The sequence below is a fragment of the Macaca nemestrina genome, chromosome 3 (assembly GCF_043159975.1).
Source record: "Macaca nemestrina isolate mMacNem1 chromosome 3, mMacNem.hap1, whole genome shotgun sequence".
NCBI lineage: Eukaryota > Metazoa > Chordata > Mammalia > Primates > Cercopithecidae > Macaca > Macaca nemestrina.
In genome coordinates this window covers 121516131-121542468 of record NC_092127.1, presented here as the reverse complement: position 1 = coordinate 121542468, position 26338 = coordinate 121516131, and the positions used below count along the sequence as shown (strand labels likewise).

General features: G+C 33.1%; 1 long non-coding RNA gene across 2 annotated transcripts in view; it reads left to right on the top strand.

Annotated features, from left to right (window-relative positions):
• The window catches only part of LOC139362386 (uncharacterized), a 44965-nt gene extending 21926 nt beyond the window's left edge, over nucleotides 1-23039 (top strand). For both annotated transcript variants that reach the window (XR_011621203.1, XR_011621204.1), the window contains exon 3: nucleotides 22911-23039. This is a non-coding gene — a long non-coding RNA (uncharacterized lncRNA). The remainder of the gene's footprint in view (nucleotides 1-22910) is intronic.
• The last annotated feature ends 3299 nt before the right edge of the window (nucleotides 23040-26338 follow it).

Sequence of the window (26338 nt, the reverse complement as noted above, 5' to 3'; positions counted from 1 at the left end):
ACCAGCTCCTGGATTCATTGATTTTTTGAAGGGTTTTTTGTGTCTCTACCTGCTTCAGTTCTGCTCCAGTTCTGCTCTGATCTTAGTTATTTCTTGCCTTCTGCTAGCTTTTGAATGTGTTTGCTCTTTCTTCTCTTGTTGTTTTAATTGTGATGTTATGGTGTCAATGTCAATTTTAGATCTTTCCTGCTTTCTTTTGTGGGCATTTAGTGCTATAAATTTCCCTCTACACATTGCTTTAAATGTGTCCCAGAGATTCTGCTATGTTGTATCTTTGTTCTCATTGGTTTCAAAGAACGTCTTTATTTCTACTTTCATTTACTTACGTACTCAGTAGTCATTCAGGAGCAGGTTGTTCACTTTCCATGTAGTTGAGCGGTTTTGAGTGAGTTTCTTAATCCTGAGTTCTAGTTTGATTGCACTGTGGTCTGAGAGACAATTTGTTATAATTTATGTTCTTGTACATTTGCTGAGGAGTGTTTTACTTCCAATTATGTGGTCAATTTTGGAATAAGTGTGATGTGGTGCTGAGAAGAATGTATATTCTGTTGACTTGCAGTGAAGAGTTCTGTAGATGTCTATTAGGTTTGCTTGGTGCAGAGTTGAGTTCAATTCCTGGCTATCCTTGTTAACTTTCTGTCCTATTGATCTGTCTAATGTTGACAGTGGCATGTTAAAGCCTCCCATTATTATTGCGTGGGAGTCTAAGTCTGTTTGTAAGTCTCTAAGGACTTGCTTTATGAATTTGTGTGCTCCTATACTGGGTGCATATATATTTAGGATACTGAGCTCTTCTTGTTGAATTGATCCCTTTACCATTATGTAATAGCCTTCTTTGTGTCTTTTTATCTTTGTTGGTTTAAAGTCTGTTTTTATCAGAGATTGGGATTGTAACCCCTAACTTTTTTGTTTTCCATTTGCTTGGTAGATCTTCCTCCATCCTTTTATTTTGAGCCTATCTGTGTCTCTGCACATGAGATGGGTCTCCTGAATACAGCAAATGGATGGGTCTTGACACTTCATCCAATCTGCCAGTCTGTGTCTTTTAATTAGAGCATTTAGCCCATTTACATTTAAGGCTAATATTGTTACATGTGAACTTTATCCTGTCATTATGATGTTAGCTGGTTATTTTGCTTGTTAGTTGATACAGTTTCTTCCTAGCATCAGTGGTCTTTACATTTTGGCATGTTTTTGCAGTGGCTGGTACCAGTTGTTCCTTTCCACATTTAGTGCTTCCTTCAGGAGCTCTTGTAGGGCAGGCCTGGTGGTGACAAAATCTCTCAGCATTTGCTTCTCTGTATATGCTTACATTTTAAAACCTGGAGACAATGAAAGTGAGCAGATTTCTCTCCCCACATCACTCAAATAAAATTTGCAATCAAGATATTACAAATCCTTGATTTAACAAATATTTAATTATGGATCAAAACAAAGAAAATTAGCAAGAAAATCATTCTTATCAAATTGACAACTTAAACCATTAGATGTAATTTCTGTAACTACAGATTATAAAAGATTTAATTGTTGATTATGAGATGTTACTTTTATACAAATCAGCAGTCATGAAATTTTAGGTTTGAAAAAATGTGAATGTAAATTCCAAACCATTAACAGAATCTATCAAAGACAGGGTGATACTTGTATAAATTATAATTGTAATTTTATTTTAAAATATGCTTTCTTTTATATTTATATTTTGATGTTACTGGAAGCAATATACATATACATAAACAATAGAAAAATTGGCTTAAAATGATTTTTAAATTGATACTAGGATAAATGAATGCATGGAATAAATATGAAAATTATATTACAATCACTTTCTAGGCTGAAGTCAAAATGATATTAATTTGTCAGTACATATACTAAGATAAAAGTGAAACATAAGAATTTAAATGCAATATTATTCACGTTAATTAGATGATATCAGGATAAAAATCCTATTGAACAACAAATATTTATTTTGTACATTGGTGAACTATCAAAAGAAAATATGAAAATAAGGTTTTAAAATGTATAAGTTTTGACTCGAGTGAAGAACTGAAACAAGAATGCTTATTTTTTGAAATTAATACAAAAGTTTTTTGAGGGTAAGCTTATAAAAGTATTGCCACTGTGGTTATTCTAGGAAAAACAGAAACAACACAAAATAAAACAATAAGTATCAAAATTTGCTAAAAAATCTAGAGTACTTTTTTGTTCTTCATCTATACTTAATAATAAAATTCTTTACTCTTTAGAGAATGAAAATTTTAATTTCAACTTGCCTCTCTGTATTTAAAAGTGAGACAACTTGAAAAACGCGCATTGAATCTGACATAATAATCACTCTTAGAAACATTATGGTAGTTCTAACTAAATTCTATTAAAGCAATTAGGCTTCATTTAGACTAGATATAAGATGCACGAGACAAGTAGAGAGGGAGGATCTCATTCAGATTCCACAGAAAATCCTCAAAGAGCTAATCCTAATTGTATTATTTCGCCAAAACATGAAATTAATTTAACATTTTCTCTGTTGTAGTTGTTTGGTATCAGTACTTATTTTTTACTCACAGTATTTATTAGAAAATTTGTGAGCCATTATGTTATTATTTAACTTTAAATGATTGAAACATAATTTTAAACATTTAAAGACTATTTACCTAATTAAAAAATCTCTGAGCATAACATATATGCAACAAAAGTGATAATTTACAAGAACACTAAAAAAATTAAATAAAAAAATCTGCATGACTATGAAGAGGAAGATTCATGTAAAAATATTCACAAAATTACTCTACAATAGTTTTATTCTAGAATTAGTTTTCGCTGTAAAAACTTGGCAATAAAAATGTTAAGAGTATAACTGAAGAACCTATATATATTTTTTTTTATTAGAAGATAAAATTTATGATCTATGTGATAGTCACTTATATAATTACATTTAAACATTTTGTAATGATACCAACAACCATCTATGGCAACACAATGTAATTATTTATTCTAATGTGTTCTTTCACAGGATAAAACTGTAAATTAGTACACAATTTTGCTGTTCAAACTATTTTTGAGATAGACAGTTTACTCTAATGACATTGCAATGTCCACAAATACGAAATTATCATGTCACAAAGCAGCCTAATTCCTGATCAGTTTCCTGACTGACTTTCTCTACACTGTTGAGTTCAGTCCTAAATTCTCTCTCTCTCTCTCTCTCTGTCTCTCTTTCATTTTCTCTCTTTCTATATATATATCTACATATGTGCATATATAGATATGTATTTCTTTATATAATCACATATAAAATATGTATTACATAAAATACATAAATATGTATTGATAAAATATGTATTTATATATGGACATAAGTATAAATATGTATTTTTTAAACTCTTTTTGAGACACGCGAAGATTCATTCAAGGATATTCTCCTTTATTTAATTACTTTAATAATCTGCTTTGCCTATTAAGTCAACTTTTATGATAGTTTTTTGAGATGTTCACAGCATTATTGTCTGTGATTTTTTTTAACATGTGATTTATTCAACTACATTGTAATATGTTAATATTGATTATAAAGTTCATGCTTTACTTCCATGAATTTAGGAATGCTTTAGAAATTTTAAAAATAATTCTGATTGCTATTGCCTCAACAAAGCAAAATTTGTAAAAATTAAAATTAATAAAAAGCTTCAAGACTAAACAATGAATATAAAAACATTATTAGCAATTTTGATAAACTGAAACCAAGTAAAGTGCATTGTATAAGATAAATATAGAATATTTCCTTACATATGTATCTTTAGTATTGATCCAAACATTACTGAACTATTAATAGAACCCTCAAGACATGTGCAATGATAACCTTCAATCTTTGTTATTTTGTCAACTTTCAATGATAGAAAATCATGAATTATATATTTTTTTCAAATTATAATTATTGAGTTGACTCTCAGGGCAAATAATAGAATGTATTTTATTTAATTGCTTGGGAGCATCTATTTTTGCTTTTTTCCTGTTCTCCTCCAAGGAAAAAAAAAGTAGTAGTAGCCCTTTCAGTGATAAACAAACCAATTTTCCATAATCAGAAAAATTTTGCTTACCTGAAACGTCATATACCCTAGTAATGGCAAATTATGGAAGTGCTTTTGAGTTTTTTCTGCACTGATGCTGTTCCTTTTAAGTAGCTAACATCTATCTGGGTAAAGTATGGCAGATTTGACACAGTAATTATGAATAATTTTCAGTCAGCTTCAGACATTAGAGATGGTGCTGGGGCAGAGGAGTGTGTGGATATAATCACATGGGCACACTGGGAGAATGATGATTGCATCAGAAATTTCAGTGTTTAATTTTGAAAATGTGTGAGTTTGCGTATTTGACTATATTGACATGGATTTTCAAAACAAATAGTGACTTATTTGTATCCATTAGGTAATATCTTCTACCTGAAGAATAATAGAGACTATCAGAAACTATCACTGCACATTTTCGTTTTATAAATTATTTCTGGGAATCAGAACATAGTTATCTTTTGTCCATTAAAAAGTCTCCAAACAAATTGTTTTCTCTTCCTCATTTTTTTAATTGAAATTTTTATATTAATTTCATGTGCAACAATAGGGACTTAATCAATGAATTTTTATTCTTAAATAAACATTATTGGTGTTGATAGGTAGTTCTTTAAGATCAGCAGGTTTATAACAAATTACTTCATAAGAAGTCAATTAATTCAGGTATAAAGAGGAATAGTTTGTTCATAATGAATCCCGGCAGGAGCACTAAGAAACCAACTTGTTTAAAATCAGATAATCCATGAGAGGTGTATTGATTTTGTTTTTCCAGTGTTGAAAAAGCAACTAAAAATTTCTAAGCCCAATATTTGATTGTCCGTATTTTGGGAGTAATGCCTCAAATTATTCAACTAAGAACATATGAACATATATGTGAGGTACAACAGGCACAAATCTATTCCACACAAGAGGAAGGTTGTGTAGGCCCATATGACCTACACAACACCTTGGAAAGAGCAGGCTATAGATAAATATATATTAAATTAATGAATATAATTCACCTTTGTGTGGTTGTTTGGAGCATCTTTCAATAAGAGTTAGCGAAGTTTTTAAACTGTTATAAGACTCGGTTTTGAAAGCAAAATATACTGCATTTAACCAACATTTTAGAATAAAAACAATGCCAAAAAGCAGTTTTTCAGAAGACCAACCATATGCTGTTCTTCAATTCCTGTTCCAAATCTAGATGAGACAAGTGAAAATTTAGGAAAGACTTGCTAAAGGAAGATGAGTTAGTTATCTATCACTGTATACCCGATTACTCCAAAACTTAGCTGAAAACAACGCTGTTTTGAGGGTCTGGAATTTGGCAGTAGCTTAGTTGGGTAGTTCTGTCTCAGATACTCTAATGAGGTTGTTGTCAAGATGTGGCTGCTAATAAAGTCATCTGAACACTCACTTGTGGATAAAAGAGTCTCTTCCAAGATGGGTTGTTGCCAGAAGTCCCCAGTTCCTTGCCATGTGGCTCTCTACATAGGAATGCTTGAGTGCCCTATGATGTGACAGCTGCTTTTCCTCAGAGCAAATCATCCAAAGGAAAGGGAACATAGAGAAAGTCACAAGGTCTTTATATTCGGGTCTCAGAAGCCACATACCAACACTTCTGCCACATTCTATTGATCATACAGATCAAATCTAATACAATGTGAAAGAGGACTACACAATGTTGTGCATACCAAAAGCAGGGAACCTTTGGGAGTTATCTTGGAATTAGGCTACTACAATATTCAATATGCAACACCTCCTTCTGTGGATTTTATCAATTCTATTCTACCACCAAAATGAATAATGATAATTCTACATACTTGGCCCATATTAGTTTACTTGGAGCTATCTTCATTGTTATCTATGACTGTGAATATCACTTATATTTGGTTTTTGACATTTCTCTAAGGTTTTAAGAATTAATAGAACTGTACAATTTGTCACATTGTTGAGGACATTATTTATTTTATCATCTTTCTTATAAATATTTGCAGCTGAGAAACTTGTGCAATTTAGTACTGAAAAGTTTTTATTTCTCTGAAGACTTTCTGAAGAACACTAGATAATTGATTATGTTTACCTCACTTGCTATTTTCTTGCCTTCTGGAAGTTTAGAGACAAAGGCGAACTTCAGTCTCATTAATTAAACTGACAATTATACTTTGAATGCTTATGTGGTTTTCTTCATTTCTCCATTTTTGGGTCATCTAAATATCTATATTGTTTTTACAGTGTATTTTTAACAAAGTTTTGAAATTTAGTTAAACATACTTACGCTTTCAACTGTTCTGTATGAAATTAATTACAAATTACCTGTTTATCTTGGGAAATTAAGAATAGAAAAGTAGAAAGAAGAAAATAATACCACTTCTTGTTCCATTAATTAAAGTGAAAAGCTGTTAAATTATATGATAGAATTACACCTTTTTTGATGATAAAGCCCAAACAGTTCATCATTATCCATTTGTTGGTGATGTTTAATTTAAATATCATGCAGAGGCTCTGGTTTCAGTGTAGAGAGGAAAGAACTTGGGCGTCGTCATTCCTGTTCTCACAAGAAGAAGAAGATAGGCACACTGAAAAGCAAAAACTTTTCTTTAGAGAAGTGAAGTCACAGAAAAAAACCATCATCCTGACATCTCACGAGGCAAATATCTCCAGGAAACCCAAGACCTGGGTCATTCCTTACATTGACAGAGGCAGCCAGAAGTCATATAAGCCAGTAGAAACACTAAACTACATATTTTAACTAATTGCTGGAGGACAAGTGTGGGCTAGAGTGACAGTAAAAGTCTCTGGGTACTACAGTCAAAGGGCAGTGGGGCAAGGGGCACAGTTTGCTGGGTTTTTTTTTTTCTTTTTTTTTTTTGTAAATAGGCATTCTACCAGGCTCTCTCAGGGATAATACGGAAGAATATGGAGAAAGCCTGTCCTCCCTCCCATCATGGTCCTGGCAAGAGGAAGGAAAGTGTAGCCATTGAGAAAACTCAGAATATTTTCTCTGTTATGTAACAGAAGACTAAATCTGTAGGGTTCAGACATCACCAGAGAACAGTAGTAGAAACTTATCTCAACTGTAGGAAAACAACTCTGCTCTTCCCACTTCCAACATTATCTCATCTAGAGGGGAAAATATTAATATGCAAGAGACAGGGCTTTACTAACACAGGCTAGGGATGCTGGAGCATACCCACTGCCATATGGGAAGAGACCAAGGAGCAGTGAAATAAAGCTCAACCTTGAAGGAGGGCCAGAACACTTGAAAAGGCCATACTCTCAACATGTGGGCACATTGTGCATTAAGGATTGCCCTACAATTCAAAGACTAGAGAACAACTCTCCCTCACACCATACCACCATATTAATAAAACTCTAGTAATAGTGACAGTGAATTATAGTGAAAAGAAAGTTGTAAGAGACTTCTCCTGAAGTACAGCTCATAGGGAAGCCCCAAAGAAAATAGTACAAAGGAAAACAAAGTAACAAGGGGAGTTTGAAGCCACTTGTTCTCATTGTTACAAGATCAAACACAACACAGCTCTCAGCCAGATGAGCATATTTCCTCATACTAAAGTCCTATTAATTTAATTATCTACAACAAAACTGACTTCCAATGAAAGAAGCACACAAAACATACCAAAAAGTAAAAACCAGTCTGAAGACACAAAGCAATAAACCAGAACAAATATGACACATACATTGGAATTACCAGGGAGTTTAGAATGAGAAAGTAAGGCAACTTTTTATCTGGAGAATGCAAGCCCATTTAAATTATCCAGCCCAGAGGAGCATTGAAATGTGACAGCAGTCATGTCCTACAACGACCTTGAACTAAGTAATTACCTCTTGAAACCACTTACTATGTTGGCTCTACACTGATACCAAGCAGTCATAAAATACCATGTGCTAGACACCATAACTCATACCCTATAGCAAAGCAAGGTGTAGCCAATCACTAATCAATATTACCTCTGTACGACAATGAAAATCCCTGTCAAACAACTTTGTATCAGCCCACACCTGGTTTCCTTCTGCTTTTAAAAATTTGTTTGCAGCAAAGGCTGAAGAGAGCACTCCCCAAAGCTACCTGGAAGTGTGTCCTGGGTAGTCGTCTTCACTTTGGTTCAAGTAAATTCTTTAAAATTATATTTTGTGCCTCACCCTCTTCCTTTAGGTCGACAAAAATAAATACCATTAATATGTTAAGCCTTTAGTTGAAATGACAGAAAGTATAATAACAAAGCTAGATAGATAATATCGAAATCCAAAGAAAATGCTAGAAATAAAAAGCGGAGAAATGAAGAAAGCCTTTTGTGGGTTCATAAGTAAACTCAGCATGGATAAGAAAGAATTAATTTAACTTGAATATAAATAAATGGAAATTATTCAAACTAAAATACAGACCAAAAAAATAAAAGAACAGAACAGAACATTCAAGAACTATGCAATAATACCAAATGTATAACATACACCTAATTACAATATCAAAAGGAGAATAAATAAATCAACAAGGAAAACATAATATTTAAAGAAATAATGGCCTCTATTTTTTTCCAAAAATACTAACAAATATCAAAACATAGATGCAAAAAGTTCAGAACACCAAGTGGGATAAATATTAAAACAAAACAAAGCAAAAAAAGCAAACAAAAAAAGCTGCAACTTATCATATTATAGTCAAACTAAATAAAATAAAGAACAAAGAGAGCATCTTGCAGGCACCAAAAATAGGGAATGGGGGGACTTTTCCTAAGGAGTAAGAAAGATGATAAATGTACTTTTCTTATCAGAAGATTCGATAGTTAATACTGAGTGTCAATTTGATTGGATTGAAGGATGCAAAGTATTGTTCTTGGGTGTGTCCTTGAGGGTGTTGTCAAAGGAGATTAACATTTGAGTCGGTGGACTGGGAGAGGCAGACATACCCTCAATCTGGGTGGGCACCCTCTAAGCAGCTGCCAGAATGGCTAGAATAAAAGAGGCAGAGGAATGTGGAAGGACTAGGCTGGCTGAGTCTTCTGTCCTCCATCTTTCTTCCATGCTGGCTGCTTACAGTTCTCACACATCTGACTCCAGGTTCTTCAGCTTTTGGACTCATAGACCTACACCAGTGGTTTGCCGGGGGCTCTCAGGCCTTCAGCCACAGACTGAAGGCTGCACTGTTGGCTTTCCTACTTTTGAGGTTTGGAATTTGGACTGGCTTCCTTGCTCCTCCTCAGATTGCAGATTGCCTATTTTGGAACTTCAACTTGTGGTCCTGTGAGTCAATATTCCTGAATAAACTCCTTTACATATGTACATTTATCCGTTAGTCCTGTCTCTCTAGAGAACCCTAATACAGAAGCTATGCAAGCAGAAAGACAATAGAGTAAGATCTTTACTGTACTGAAATGAATAAAAGAAATTTGCCAAGTCAGAATTCTATATTCAACAAATATCCTTCAGAAGTAAAGAAGAAATAAACATACAAACAAAACTTGAAAAAATTATTTATTTCATTGTCAGCGGATCTACCCTACAATAAATATTAAGACATATTCTTCAGCCAGAAGAAAAATACTATAGTTTAGAAAGCTGAACCTACATAATGAAGAAAATGTTTCAGAAAGGAATGAATAAAAGAAAAGCATAAAAGCTTATTTTCCTTATTTTTAATGGCTCTAACAAATGACTGATTGTTTAAAGAAATAATTGCAATGTCGTATTGAATGTTTGAAGAAAATGTAAAAGTGTAATAAGTGAAAACAAGTCAAATAGACAGGAGGGAGAAAAAAAATTATGCTATAATGTAACTTCAGTACACATGGATGGAGCAGTAGTGTATTATTTGTATATGATCCTATATTATTACAAAATGTATATTGTAAATTCTTGAACAATTTACTGTGTTGAATAGTGCCTGCCCTAAAATTCATGTTCACCCATTTCATTAACTATGAATGTGACTTTATCTAAAATAAGATCTCTGCAGATGCAATCAAGTTAAGATTAGGTCATGCTTGATTATGATGAGTCCAAAATTCAATATTGCTGGTGACCTTTTAAGAAAAGGAAAATTAAGATACAGATGTACAGGGCAGGAAACCATGTAAAGTTTAAGTTAGAGATTATAGTTATGCAGATACAAGTCAAGGAACATCAAGAATTGCCAGCAACCACCACAAGCTAAAAGACAAAGGGAAGTGTCCTTATCTAGATAGCTCTAAGAGTGACCTTGCCAACGCCTTGACTTCTAGCCTCCAGAAGTGTGAGGGAATAAATTTTTGTTGTTATAAGCCATGTAGTCTGTGGTGGTTGGTTATGGTAGTCATAGAAAAAAATATAAAAACAAAAACTTTTAAAAAATTATAACTTATAAATGATAAAAAAGGGAAGGCAGAAAAAGAGAAGAAAATAGAGCAAATGTAAGAGCAAGATGTTGATTTTAATTCAACAATATTAATAATCACTTTAAATGGGATTGCTCTAAACAGACCAGTTAAAAAATACCATCAGATTTCATACAAAAAGCAAGCCCAAATATATGCTGTCAAAAAAGTAAATTGACTTTAAGTATAAAGACTTAGGTGAGTTCAAAGAAAAGGAATAAAGGATGATAAGCGATGTAAATACTAATTTAAAAAGTTAGAGTAACTGTATTAATTTTGAACAAAGTAGATTTCAAAACAAGGAAGATAGAGATAAAGTGGATAAATTGATAAGTAGGTCAATTCTTCTCTAAGAAGATATAGTAACCCTAAACATGTATACAACTAAAAACAGAGCATCAAAATATTTGAGGCAAAAACTAATAGAATTTAAAAAATAGGCAAATTAACAATTATAGATGGACATTTTAACACCCGTCTCTCAGTAATCAGTAGATCAAGCAGGGAGAATATTATTAGAGATATATAGATTACCTGAACAACACTATCAATCAATTTGACCTGATGGGTATTCATAGAACATCGTATAGGCTACAGCAGTCCACTTCTATCATTAAAAGGTCACTCAGATCAGCTTCTTAGCTTATTTTCACATGAAGCATGGATATAGGTATAAATACAAGTATACATATGTACTAGTACAGGCAGTTAGGTACACAGCCAGATACTTTTATTCTTTGTGTGTTATTAATGGGATATATTATCTTACATTTTGCAACATTTATCTAAACTTTATGTCTTAAAAGAAACCCTTCTTGTCAAGAGCTATTAAGCCATATTTGCCTGCTCTCCAAAATTTGTAAAAACTACTTTTGAACTTTTCATTTCAATGGAAATAAGACAGGAAGCACTGTAAGTTAGAGATATGTATTTACTCTTTTAAAAATATGTTTTTGGGGGCAGAGCAAGATGGTGAAATAGAAGCCTACACTTTTCATCTCCCCTGCTGGAACACCAAATTTTAACAACTGTCTGCACACAGAAAAGCACTGTCACAGGAACCAAAAATCAGGTGAGCTATCACAGTACCAGGTTTTAACTTTATATCACTGAAAGAGGTATTGAGGAAGGCAGAAGAGAAAGTCTTGAATCACTGGTGCCACCCCTTCCCAATCCCCATGGCAGCAGCAGAGTGATGCCGAGAGATAATCTGTGCACTCTTGGAAGGGACAGTACAGCAACTGAGGACATTTACATTAAACTCTATGCTGCCATGTCACAGTAAAGAAAAAAGCTCTGCCAGGATCAGCCAGCATCCATACATAAAGAGAGCATTTGGAACAGCCCTTACCAGAGGGGTATGGCCCTTTCCAGTAGTCAGAACTTGAGTTTCACAGCAAGCCACACCACTATGGGCTAAAGTGCTGTGGGGTCCTAGGTAAATTTTAAAGGCAGTCTAGGACACAAGGACTGTAATTCTTGGGCCACTCCTAGTGCTAGGCTATGCTTACAGCCAGTAAACTAGGGTGGAACATGACCTAGGGAAATATTAGCTGAGGTGACTAAGGCAGTGTGTTAGCCATACATTCCCCTAGGCAATGCAACTTGCAGCAACAAAAGTGACTCCTTTTTTCTGCTTAAGGAGATGACAGTGAAGAATAAAGAGGACTCTGTCTTATGTCTTGGATACCAGTTCAGCCAAAGTAGGATAGAGCACTGGGCAGAATCATTAGGCCCCCATTGCAGGCCCTACCTCCCAGATGACATTTCTAGACATACCCAAAAGGGAATCTGCAAAATTAGAGATTTAAAGGTGACATTACAACTGATACCACAGAAATTCAAAGGATCATTAGTGTCTACTATGAGCAACTATGTGCCAATAGATTGAAAATCTAGAATAAGTGGATAAATTCCTAGAAACACAAAACCAATCAAAAGTGAACCATGAAGAAAAACAAAACCTGAAGAGATCAGTAACAAGTAACCAGGTCAAAGGTGTAATAGAAAGTCTCCCAGTAAAGAAAAGCCTGGGACCTGATGGCTTCACTGCTGAATTCTACCAACTATTTGACAAAGAACTAATACCAATCTTACTCAAACTGTTAAAAAATAATAAGAGGAGGAAATACTTCCAGAAGCATGAGGCCAGTATTACCCTGATATCAAAACCACAAAAAGATACAAAACAAAATCACATGCTAATATCTCTGATGAATTTTAATGTGAAAATTATCAGCAAAATATTAGCAAATCAAATTCAACAATACATTAAAAAGATTATTCATCATGACCAACTGACATTTATCCCAGGAATTCAAGGATAGTTCAACATATGAAAATCAATCAATGTTACATATCAACAGAATGAAGAACAAAAAGAGTATGATCATTTCAATTGATGTTGGAAAAGCATTTGATAAAAGTCAACATCTTCATGATAAAAATCCTCCAAAAACTGTGGATAGAAGGAACATACCTCAACATAATAAAAGTCATATATGACAAACATACAGCTAGTATCCTACTGAATGGGGGGGAAACTTAAAGTCTTTCCTCTAAGGTCTGGAATATGACAGGATGCTCACTGTCACTTCTGTCATTCAACATAGTACTAGAAGTCCTTGCTAGAGCAGCCAGGCAAGAGAAATAAATAAAGAACATCAAAATTGGAAAGGAAGAAGAATTATTCTTCTTTGCAGAGGATAGGAACTGATATTTGGAAAAACCTAAGTATTTCTCCAAAAAACTATTCAAACTGATAAATAAATTTAGCAAAGTTGCAGGTTACAGAATTAGCATACAAAAATTGGTAGCATTTCCATATGTCAACAGTGAACAATGTAAAAAATAAATTTAAAAAGTAATCACATTTACATTAGCCAAAAATTAAATAAACACCTAGGAAATAACTTAACCAAAGAAGTGCGATTTCTTAGGCTGGAGTGCAATGGTAAGATCTTGACTCACTGCAACCTCTGTCTCCTGGGTTCAAGCAATTCTCCTACCTCAGTCTCCTGAGTAGCTGGGATTACAAGTGCACACTACCACACCTGGCTAATTTTTGTATTTTTAGTAGAGATGGGGTTTCACCATGTTGGCAGACTGGTCTCGAACTCCTGATGTCATGATCTGCCCACCTTGGCCTCCAAAAGTGCTGGGATTACAGGCTTGAGCCACTGCACCCAGCCAGAAGTGAAATTTCTACAATGAAAATTATAAAACACTGATGAAAGGAATTGAAGAGGACACAGAAAAATGAAAGATATTCCATGTTTATGGATTTGAAGTTTCAATACTGTTAAAATGTCCATACTGGCCAGGCACGGTGGCTCACTCCTATAATCCCAGCACTTTGGGAAGCCGAGGTGAGTGGATCACCTGAGGTCAGGAGTTCAAGACCAGCCTGGCTAACATGGTGAAACCCCATTTCTACAAAAATAAAAAAATTAGCCAGGTATAATGATGGGTGCCTGTAATCCCAGTTACTCAGGAGACTGAGGTGGGAGAATTGAATCCGGGAGGCAGAGGTTGCATTGAGGCACAATCATGCCATTGCACTCCATCCTGGATGACAGAGCGAGACTCTGTCTCAAAAAAAAGAACAAAACAAACAAACAAACAAAAAAAAGTTCATACTATCCAAAATAGTCTACAGATTCTACAGATTCAATATAATTGCTATCAAAATACCAATGATATTCTTCACAGAAATAGAAAAAAATAATCCTAAAATTTATATGGAACCATAAAAGAACCAGGATAGCCAAAGCTATACTAAGCAAAAAGAACAACACTGGAGGAATCACATTACCTGACTTCAAAGTTTACTACAGGGCTATAGAAACCAAAACAGTATGATATTGGCATAAAAACAAACACATAGATGAACGGAACAGGATAGAGAACCCAGAAACATATCTACACACCTACAGTGAACTCATTTCTGACAAGGACATAACATTGGGGAAAAGATAGTTTCTTCAATAAATGGTGCTGGGAAACTGGATATTCATATGCAAAAGAATGAAACTAGACTTCTATATCTTTCCATATACAAAAAATAAACCACAATCAATTAAAGACTTAAATCTAAGACCTCAAGCTATGAGCTACTACAAGAATTATGGGGGAAAATCTCTAAGACATTGGTCTGGGCAAAAATTTATTTAGCAATACTAAAATGGACAAATGGTATCACATGAAGTTTAAAAGCTTATGCACAGCAAAGGAAACAATTAACAAAGTGAAGAGACAACTCACAGAATGGAGAAAATATTTGCAAACTACCCTTCTGACAAGGGATTCGTAACAAGAACATATAACTGTCTCAAACGACTCTATTGAAAAATATCAAATTAAAAATAGGCAAAATATTTGAATAAACATTTCTCAAAAGAAGATATACAAATGGAAAACAGGCATATGAAAAAGTCCTCAACATAATACATCATCAGAGAAATGTAAATCAAAACTAAAATGAGATATTACCTCACCCCAGTTAAACTGGCTTTTATCCAAAAGTCAAGCAATAACAAATACTGGTGAGAATATGGAGAAAATAATTCTAATACACTGTTGGTGAGAAAGTGAATTAGTGCAACCACTATGAAAAATAACTTGGAGGCTCCTCAAAAATTAAAAATAGAGCTACTGTACTATCCAGCAATCCCACTGCCGGGCATATACCAAAAAGAAAGGAAGTGAAAAATCAAAGCGATATCTGCACTCTTATGTTTGTTGCAGCATTGTACACAATAGACAAGATTTGGAAACAACCTAAGTGTCCATCAACAGATGAACGGATAAAGAAAATATGGGATTTATACACAACGAAGTACTATTCAGCCCTAAGAAAGAATGAGATTCTGTCATTTGCAACAACATGCGTGGAACTGGGGGTCATAATGTTAAGTAAAATAAGCCAGGCACAGAAAGACAATCATCACATCTTCTCATTATTTGTGAGATCTAAGAATCAAAACAATTGAAGATAGAGAATAGAAGAATGGTTACCAAAAAATTCTGGAAAGTGCAGAGGTAGGGTGTGGAAGAGGTGGGGTGGTTAATGGGTACAAAATAAAGTCTTAGAAAGAATAAATAGGAAATAATATTCAATAGCACCATGGGGGGATTATAGTCAATGATAATTTAGTTGTACTTTTAAAATAACTAAAATAATATAATTGTATTATTTCTAACACAAATGAGACATTCTTTTAGGGATGGATACCTAATTTTCCACGATGTGATTATTATGCATTTAATGCCTGTATCAAAATATGTCACATACCTCAAAAATATATACACCTGCTATGTGCCCAAAAATTGAAAATAAAAAAATTAGAAAAATAAAGATAAAAATACAGTTTCTTATTCAACATCAATTTGACACCAGTAGATTTATAGATATGTATATATTACAGATATGGTGAATTACTATTATAATCCATATCAAATATTTTCCTTTTTAACTATTTGATCACTTGGTTTTTATAAATCAGTATCATAAATTGATCATTTTTACCAATATGTAAACTCCTCTAATAAAATCTTCACATTTTAGGTTGGCACAGAGATATATGGAATAAAGACCTCATATCCAAACCTTCACTGTGGCCAAGCAGAACCATCTTCTGAGTGGAGTAAAAATGTTATGCACATGTATTCTTAGATGGAGAAGTTACATACTTATTTAATATTTCTCTTTCTAATAATGGAATGTGAACATTATATTTGGAACTTAGAAAGGCATCTGAAGACATGAGGCACAATTCTCACATGTCAAATACTGAAGCAGTAACAGAAAGATGCTTGAATCCTGTGATCATAGAGCTACCATATAAGTATTTGACCTTTGACAGCTGAGTTTTAGACTATGTTAACACAGAGAGAAATAAACTTCTATTATTTTAGGATCATAGTTACAAAGAGAAGAACATGAGTACAGGTAGTAAATATTTGTTAGGAAGGCATTTACCAGATAGTTACATACTTTTTATATTTGTATGTACATATATCATATATTTATATAAAGTCAATAGTTATACATATAATGTACATTTTTATATTTTATGTTTATGTATTTTTGTGTGTATAATCACATGCACACACACATATAGAATAGGTGAGCCTTTAAACTGCATTACCACACACTCATTACTAAAATTCACAAACTCAATCTTAATATCTCCCTAAAGCACATCCGTCAGTACCAGAAAAAAAATAACAAACTTGTCTTTTTAGGAGAAATGAAGGTATAGTTGAAGTAGTGATCAAGAGAAAAATATATAACTATAAAACAAACAATTGATATAATGCAGGATAGACTGTGATTATGTATTTAACCTAATGGGTCTGATGACTTACATGTGGAATTAACTGGATATCACCAAGCCAAAAATGAAATACTTAAATCAAATTTTATTTCTGAATAAACATGCAGCATTATGAGAAATACCAAGTAAAACTAAATAAAAATTAACTGAATAAAATCAATACATAGTTAATAAAATCATACTATATAGACCATATAGTGTAAATAAGTCAATAACTATATCTAGTATATATTCATTCAAATATATACTACATACTGAGTATATGTGTGGAATAAAATTTTTAAAGCCATTAGTTTGGATCCCAAGTTCACAGTCTAAGAAATAAAGTGATACACTAAAGTTTAGATTAAGAATACAATATTTCTGGTTTTACTTTTTAATTCTACATTAAGAAAGTTATCTTGCTATTCTTGGTCTTCTCTGAAATGTGTGGTAATATTTCCTGTAATCGCTGTATAAACTTGGTCACATAGAGCTGTAATTATTGTTTGTGAATATATTGGGTGAAGAAATCCAAAATTTAAATCAGTATTGAATGTTTTTCACTCATCTCCACCCCAGCCTTTTGTCTATCTTATCAATTTCTGTGATATTGCATAAATCACCTGTTTGCTTTTCAGTATAAAAATCTTGCATTAAAATAAAAAATCTGATGATAGCCAGGCACAGTGGTTCACGCCTGTAATTTCAGCTATTTGGGAGGCTGATGTGTAAGGATCGCTTGAGGCCAGTAATTTGAAGCTGCAGTGAGCTATGATTGTACCACTGCACTCCACCCTGGATGACAGAGAGAGACCCAGTCTCTAAACAACAACAACAAAATGATGGTGTTTCTATCTACCTGCATAGTACATATCTATATATATCTATATTTGCATTTCTTCCCAAATTTATGTTCCATATGTAATGTGGGCCAAAATTACACTCCATATAAAGACTAGAAACCAACGATCTTATCATGAATTGGTATATATACCTTCCAATATACTTTTTAATTAAACATGAAGAAAGTACATAAATAATTACTATCAGTAGTAAAGAAGCTCATGGGAAGAAGATTGTATAATCGCTTCCAGAATTTCATTTTCAAAGAAAAAGTAAATGGTAATACTATGCAACATTCTAGAGAGAATGGCTCAAATAATACTTTTTAGTGTATATATTATATAATGATTGCATAGTATATAATGTTATTTTGAGATATATAAACATCAGTAATCATATATGTGTGAGTTATGAGTATTCATGATGTTTAATAGAAAAGAAAACAAAATTTTTCATTTGTGTGTATGTGTAGCTGAAAAATATATATGGAAGCAATGTACAGATTTCTGTCTATATAGTTACCATGTATAAATCATAGCTTCACATCAAGTGTGCTGGTGGATGCAGGAATAACCACAGTTTTATAATTTGAAATTTCCTTTAGTAACCTTAGTGATCCAAATCAACTGGAAGTTGAATCTATGTGAATAGCTCCAGAGCAGGAGTCACTTTCATGAGGTCTCAGAGGAACCATCACTTATGTGTAGTCACGTATGTTTTGTATAACAATGGAAAAACATTTTAGAGCAGTCAATCTACAGTAATAAATATGATGAATTCCCAACTTCAATTTAATTTTCTTCTGCGGAAATCTGAGGATAATCATAATACCAATCTCAAAGAGGTTTTTTGTTCATTTATTCATTTGTATTTTGTTTATTTATTAGTCACACATTCTTTTCTCATTTTGAACAGTGACAAGCAGTGTTAAGATGCTTTGGGTACTTCAGTCAACAAGCTCCCATCTTCAACATGGGATAAGAGTTGCACTGGGTATATGTAATAATTTTCCAAGAGACGTTCATTGCTTTTGAGATATCCACTTCCAATGTTTCTCTCTGCTAAAGCTAGTTCTCCTAAGAAAACATCTGTGATTGTGTCCTTTCTCATCTGACTGTCACAAAGTTCCTTCTCTCACATTCTAAAAGGAAGATATGTCTCTAACATATTCCCTAATTTTGATCTTACCGAGGGTGCAAAACAATCAGGAGTGTCAAAAATGTAACACTTTGAAATATTGTTATCGATAGTGAGAAAGTGAATGACTTTAATGAGTGAGTGAGTAACAAATCACTTTATAAAGCAGGAGGTTTCCAACTCTTTCAAGAAAATTGAAGGAAAAAAATCAGATTTTCAGCTAAAAAAATCACAAAATAATTTTGATGATAGAACACTGTTATTTTTGGTATATAACTTAGATGGTGACAAAAATAATTGACTTACATTGCTATACCTGTATGAAATTTTTAAAAATAAAGTAAAATAATTAACAGTGAAACCTTTATAATCTAGTATGATACATGAACTAATTGAAGACAAAATCCCATCAAATTAAAAATATATTCCAAATTAAAAAGTACATTCATATTATTTTTATTAGCTATATAATAATAATCTATTGTGTATTAATAATTAATATAATATTAACTCAATCCAAAAAGAGTAAATTTTAACATAGAGAGGTTTATAATAAGAAAAAGTGTATTTGTTGGAGAAAATTTATAAGTGGAAGCACACAATTTATTACATTAGAATAAAATTCTAAGTCAACAAGTATGGAAAAAATTGATCAAAAAGATTATAATCACTAATTATAATTACATCTACACAATATGTTAAACAATGAATATAATTATTTTATTTTAAAATATTAACATTTTAAATTGAATGGAAATTACACCCTTTGTCATTAATTGAATATACAATATAAATGTTAAATCTCAACTTGTAAGTATGAAAAAGGTGGTAAGGTGTTTTTACAAAATTATTTTAATGGCAGTGCAATCAGTAGTTCTGAAACAACTAAATAACACGACTGTCTTTTAAAGAGGTTACCTATGATGGGAAATGAGAATGTAAGATAAAACCGAGAGTCTGGCCGGGCGCGGTGGCTCAGGCCTGTATTCCCAGCACTTTGGGATGCCAAGGCGGGTCAGGTCACGAGGTTAGGTCAGGAGATCCAGACCATCCTGGCTAACACAGTGAAACTCTGTCTCTACTAAAAATACCAAAAAAATCAGCCGGGCGTGGTGGCGGGCGCCTGTATTCCCAGCTACTAGGGATGCTGAGGTGGAAGAAGAGCATGAACCGGGGAGGCGGAGCTTGCAGTGAGCCGAGATGGCGACACTGCGCTCCAGCCCGAGCGACAGAGCGAGACTCCGTCTCAAAAAGAAAAGAAAAGAAAAGAAAACAAAACAAAACAAAAACCCTGAGAATTGATGTGGCTATAATTTTGCCTAGCACAGTGTAAGTAAACAATGTATTTCCTCTCTATTCCTAACAATGAAAACTAATTAAAAATTGACAATTGTTTAATTTCTGGATAATAGAGAATAATTTTTATAGCCATATATGTATATATTTAGAAACAGAGTCTTACTGTGTCCCCAGGTCTGGAGTGCAGTGGCACCACCATAACTACAGCATCTAACTTCTGGGCTCAAGCAATCCTCCCTCCCACCGCAATTTCTATAGTAAATGGGACTAGGGCTCACTATGTTGCCCAAGCCAGTTGCAAACTCCTGGCCTCAATTAATCCTCTTGCCTCAGCCTCCCAAAGTACTGGGATTATAAGCATGAGCTGCCATTCCTGGCTTGATTCCTTCAGTTGAGTTTGATTTTTTTTTTTAATTATTCAAACATTTAAGTATTGAGAAAAGATTATGAATTAACAAATTTCAAAATTAATTCTTTATGTGATATATTTGTAAGATTTCTTAAGAGAAACAGAATCAATAGGGTATATATAAATATGTAAAGAGATTTGTTCTAAGGAATGGAGTTACACAATCATGAAGTCTTGGCAATGCAAAAACTGATGGGAGAAGGGGACCGGCGGGCTGGAGAATAAAGATAGAGTTGTAGTCCAAGTCTACTGACCCATATATAGACCCATAGCAAACCAGGAAAAGACAGTGTTGAAGGTAAAGTCCAAAAGTAGTCTGCTAGTAATATTCCCTCTCCCTCAGGGTAGGTCAGACTCCAACTGACTAAATGATACCTACCCGTGTTATGTAAGGCAATTTGCTTTACTCAGAGTCCCCTGATTTAAATGTAAATATTATCCAAAAACACCCTCACATAAACATAAAGAATAACCATATATGTAGGCACCATAGCCCAGCCAAGTTGACACATAAAATTAGTCAGAGCACATGACTATGTTAAATTAGTCTCAGAACAATGGTATAAACTGGATAAAATAATTTAGGTTACAGAAATTAGGACACCAAATCCACAAAGCTTCAGAGACTGTCTGCTGCCTTGGTTATTTCTAGGTGTGTTTAATTTTATTATTTTAGAAAATTAAGACACTAGATTTTTAAGGGTTAATTTTTCTAAAGATAAATATTATTTTCAAGAACCTACACTAAATGTATCCTGAATTACTTCTAAAAGCCGGTCACAATCATACTCTCCTCATTAGTATTAAGTATTGTATTATGGTTCCTGTTCTTGGGCAATTTAAAGTTGTTATGCCCTGAATGAGTCATATGTGCTCTCTTGGTATTGAATTTAACAAATTGAGGTTCTCTATTTCATTTCAAATAAGTAACTTTATTTTTTTCTTTTGTAATAAAAGGTCACAGCATTTCGTAACTTAGAAAGATAAGATGATAGTGAAAGTGCAGTGAAGGTCAAAATGACATAAATTAGGGATAAAAATTAAGACACAGATGTTTTTCCAATTCTCCAGAAAATCCAATCCCAAACAGTGATAATCAAATTTACCTATTCCATTTATATTACAAGTGTGCTAAGGCATGTTATGCAATAATTTAAAATACTCTAATAAAATAAATGAAAGTGGAATACCTTATCACAAAGGAAATAATGAGACTGGATAAGAAATGCTAGCATATTTTTGAATATCATAAAATATGGGCACATTTTCTCTTGTTGGCTAAAAATAATGACTTATTGGTTTACATGAATATATTTTCTTTTCAAAGATAATGATATTCTAGTTTCATTCAAATCCTCATTTAGGATATATGCCACACTCATATTTTATAACTCAATACATACTGTTTGATTGAATGTATTATACATAAAGTAAGAATGTCAAATTATGATTGCTGTACTGATGAAGAGTGAAGGCTTATTGCATTTAGCAACACGAAGATAAGAGACTTGTAAGGGCTTGGAAACAATCTGATAGAGAAAACAATATATGAGTTTTAAAGTGAGACCAACATGACTAAACACATGGTTTCTATGCATTACTGTGACGGAAAATGTATTCAACTCCCCCGGCATCACTTTCCTCGTGTGATTTTTTTTTTTTAATTTCTTCATCACTTCATCCAGTGTTTATCATCCACCTTCCACATATTAGGAAAACAGCTGTATTCTGGAAGTACAGCAGAAAATAATGGGATAAATTTTTTGCCTTCATGATATAAAACCACAAATAGAATAAATTTTATTATAGAGATATTCACACATTCATTCATTCAACACATACTTAATGAGCACCTGTGATGTGGTACAGACTTTTTTTTATGCTGGGTATGCTGTGATGAAATAATGTAAAAATCTATACTCATATAGCTTTTTGCTAAGCACACAGAAAATAAATAAATATTCTAGGAAGATACATATATTCAGGCAAATTAAGCAGAATATAACTTCTCAATCTAATATTTAACTTTCCAAAGCAGAAATTACTGGATGGAAATAAAAACAGACACATTATTTATTTAAAACAAATACTATATGTTAATTATGTTTATATTATATATACATTATATAATTTATATATCATAAGTGTGTGTGTATATGTGTATATGTATGTGTGTGTATACATATTTGGAAAACAGTAAAAGAGAAAGAGGAGAGCGTAAAATGATAACGTGTGAGGGATCTCCGTAGTATAGTAGCCCTTGATCTATGGCAGGAATGAAGCAAGGGAGGGAGCCATGTACATATATATTTACAGAAAAGTAGTCTGGCATTTAGAATTATCAATGTAAAGTTATTGCAGGAATGCATCTGAGTACACTAAAAACAACCAAGAAGTTAGTACGGCTAAAGTAAGAGAGAGGGAGTGATAGGTGATAATCATTTTAAACAGGGCAACCTGACTACCCAGTTGTTTTCCTCTTCTTTTCTAGGCATACAGAGCAGTTTTCAAGCCTCTATAGAAGTCATCTTACAGGGAGTCTGAGCCAGTGGAAGGCAGTTGTAGTGATATGTGTACTCCCAAGGTAGCGCTCAATGCTCCCACTCGCAAATACTCATATGTTGCTTCTGACTTGAAGCAGAGGAATCACGACCTAAGAAGCCACAGGCTTGAAGATGGCAGAGCACAAGATGGCAGAAGTTTGGAATGAATTCCTACTTGGAAGAGAAGCGTTTATTTACCAAGAAATATATTTTTGAGTTTGCATGAGTAAGAAATAAATCCAATTATGCTAACATTGTCATTGAAATTAGAGAAGTTTCTGTTCGAGTAGCTATTGTTACCATAGCTACTGTAGATGAAGGTTATATTGATTTACCAGCAGCCAGATTGCATAGGAAATTTAGGCCAGTGTAAATCTTCACCTTTCCACCTTTTTTCAGGTATCTCTGATCTCCTTATTTTGCTCTAAACAACTTTTATCAACAATGCCTTCGAGGTTCTAACATTTGTAATTTTTAATGTTTGTTTTTCTTATCTGCTTCCCCTGACCAATGTATGTTCCACAAATATAGACATCTTTGTCTGTTTTGTTCACCAATTTATCTCAATCACCTAAATCAGTTCCTTGTATAGAAAACTTGCTCAATAATACTGATAAAAAATAGGCTGACTCTAACTTATTCTGAAGAAAAATGATGCTATTAACTTTACTAATATTAAATATTTCTTTACCAAACCAAACCAAAGTACAAAACAAAAACAAGAATCATGCTATCTTATGCAAACTGCTTAAATTCAATACTTTATATGAATATACTAAAACCTTAATGAAAGTAGTAAGAAAACCTATAAAATGTATTCATTTATTTTTTGTTAGGTGGTTTTACTTTTTAGGTCAATGTAGCCCTAATATCTAAGCACAGAAATTGGCAGTAATGGTCCACATCATTATGCCTTAAAAATTAGACTGTGCTTATCTACCACTTTTCTTCCTTGAAAAGCAAAAAATCTTGCATTGTTGAATAAAACCACTATTTTAAAAAGAATTATTAATATCTGTGTTCAAAGGGAAGAATTATATCCCAGTAGTACTGTAATTTATGGTATTTATTCCAGAATCACTAGAATCTGTACATTTCTAAAGAATTTTAAATGTTAAGTCTATTACATTTTTTAAAAGAGATTTTAAGTAAAATCATGACAAAAAATACAGTTTCTAAGTAATTTCCTTTAGTTGAAGAGAGGTATATTCTATGAAAGACTACAAGGACAAGGAGGAATTTACTATTTGTAGTTATAATATCATTTCCCACAGAGTGATTCAAGCAGACGGAATAATTTCAGACATAGGAAATGTTTTCCTAATAATACCTCTAAAATATATGCACTTCCAACATTTTACAAATGCCAGTATTTCCACCTCTCTGTCTTTTATTTACATAATTTCATCCTTACCATTCCAGAAATAAGGTCAGATTACTATTTCATTAAGGAAATGACTAAATGGAGGCCAAGATATTAAATACTATAATTTAATTTGCACAGTTTATTTAACATAAGTGTAGAACCTAGATATTTTGTTTTCCAGTATGGTGTCCTTTCTATTTTTTCATGTACCCACCTTCTCTGCTGAAAAAAGTGAAGAAATTTAATGTGAAATGTGTAAGCAAAATATATATTTATGGTAGCACTCACGTTGAAAGAAAGAAAAAGGACAGGAACGGGAAGGGAGGGGTGGGGAGGGGAGGAGAGGGAAGGGAAGGGAAGGGAAGGCAGAAAATGAGAAAGTTTGAAATAAATACCGTTAAGATGGAAAATAATAAAAGGAAATCTAGTCAGTATTAAATAATGAAATACTAGTAAAATAAATGTGCCAGATCAAATGATTTCCTTATTTTTTAGAAACAAATAATTTATTTTAGTTTTTATATCGTCTCATGATCTATGAAAATCAAACTTAAAATATACAAATCTGGAATGCAATACTTGTCATAATTTTAAAATAGAAATTAAAAAGAAATTAAAATTTCTATGAATGGCTGGGATAACTTTTACAGTATCTGCTTTGAAATGAATAAACTGATTTTGTCATATAGAAAAAATATGAATCTCTTCCTGCATATACCTCAAGGAAGCCTGAGAAACATGTGATAGGTAACAAAAATGAAGAAAAAATATGTTGGTTTTGAGAGATGTTTGTTAATTCGTTGGAAATGTTTATATCAATAGTACTCAGAAGTCATGCATCTTTATCCATAATATGTTCTCAATGACTACTGTTTAGCAGAAGTTTTTATTGACTTCCAAAAGAGGGAACAACATAAAACATTTGCTTTCTGAAATACCAGTAACCATTTTCTCTTCAGCTACAGCAATGTATTACTTTGAAATTGATTTGGGGCTTAGGAACCAAAATAACTTAGTTCAACTCCTGACTCCATCATGGGTAGCCCTGTGCCTCTAACTAGCCCCTGAACTTCTGCAGTCTTAGTTTCTCGAATGAGCAAAGCAAATAAGCAATGGTAATTACCTTTGATGTTGTAAAGATTGACCAAAATAATGGATGGGGAAAATGGCTGAGATATAATAGATTTCCAATAAATGTTGACCATTATTAATTAAAATAAATCTGACATCTTGAGCCTAATTGATTGGTCACAGTGTAATGCTTTTCACAAAAGTAGAGAAGCAGCAATAAAATTTCAGATGTCACTATATAAATAAATTGTTTGGACTTGAGATGCAAGTGAGTAGTTGGACATTCTTGGATTTAATTGCAGAAATATTATTTATGTTTAGGAGACCATTAAAGAGATTACACCATAATCTCATTAGTTTTCCCAAAAAGGAAGTTGGACTCAAAGTAATCATTAAAAGTGATGTATAAATTATAAGTGAAAGCACCAGCATGACATCAAAATTATTTTACATTTCATTTTTCTATTGTTATTTCCTCAATTACAATTTCAGAAATTATTACAATAAAGTTACTATAGCTTAAAGATTTTAACCTACCTATTTGGAAAATTATTATTTGGAGAGTGCTTAAAATGGTGCCTAGTACCTACAATTTTATACACACACACACACATAACATGCACACACATAAGGGGGACAGAAGGAGAGAGAGAGGATACATTTACACATGCATACATACATAGAACATATTAGGTATCCAGCTGCATAGATAAATGAGTAGAAAGATAATGTCTTTGTCTGTTTTGTGTTGCTGTACAGGAATACCTGAGGCTGGGTAATTTATGGAGAAAAGAAGTTTGTTTGCTTATAGACTGTACAAGAAGCACGGCATCAGCATCTGCTTTTGGTGAACATTTCAGGGAGCTTCCAGTCATGGTGAAGTGCGAAGGAAGCAGATATCACATGGAGAGAAAGGAGGCGGCAGGAGAGAGGGGAGGT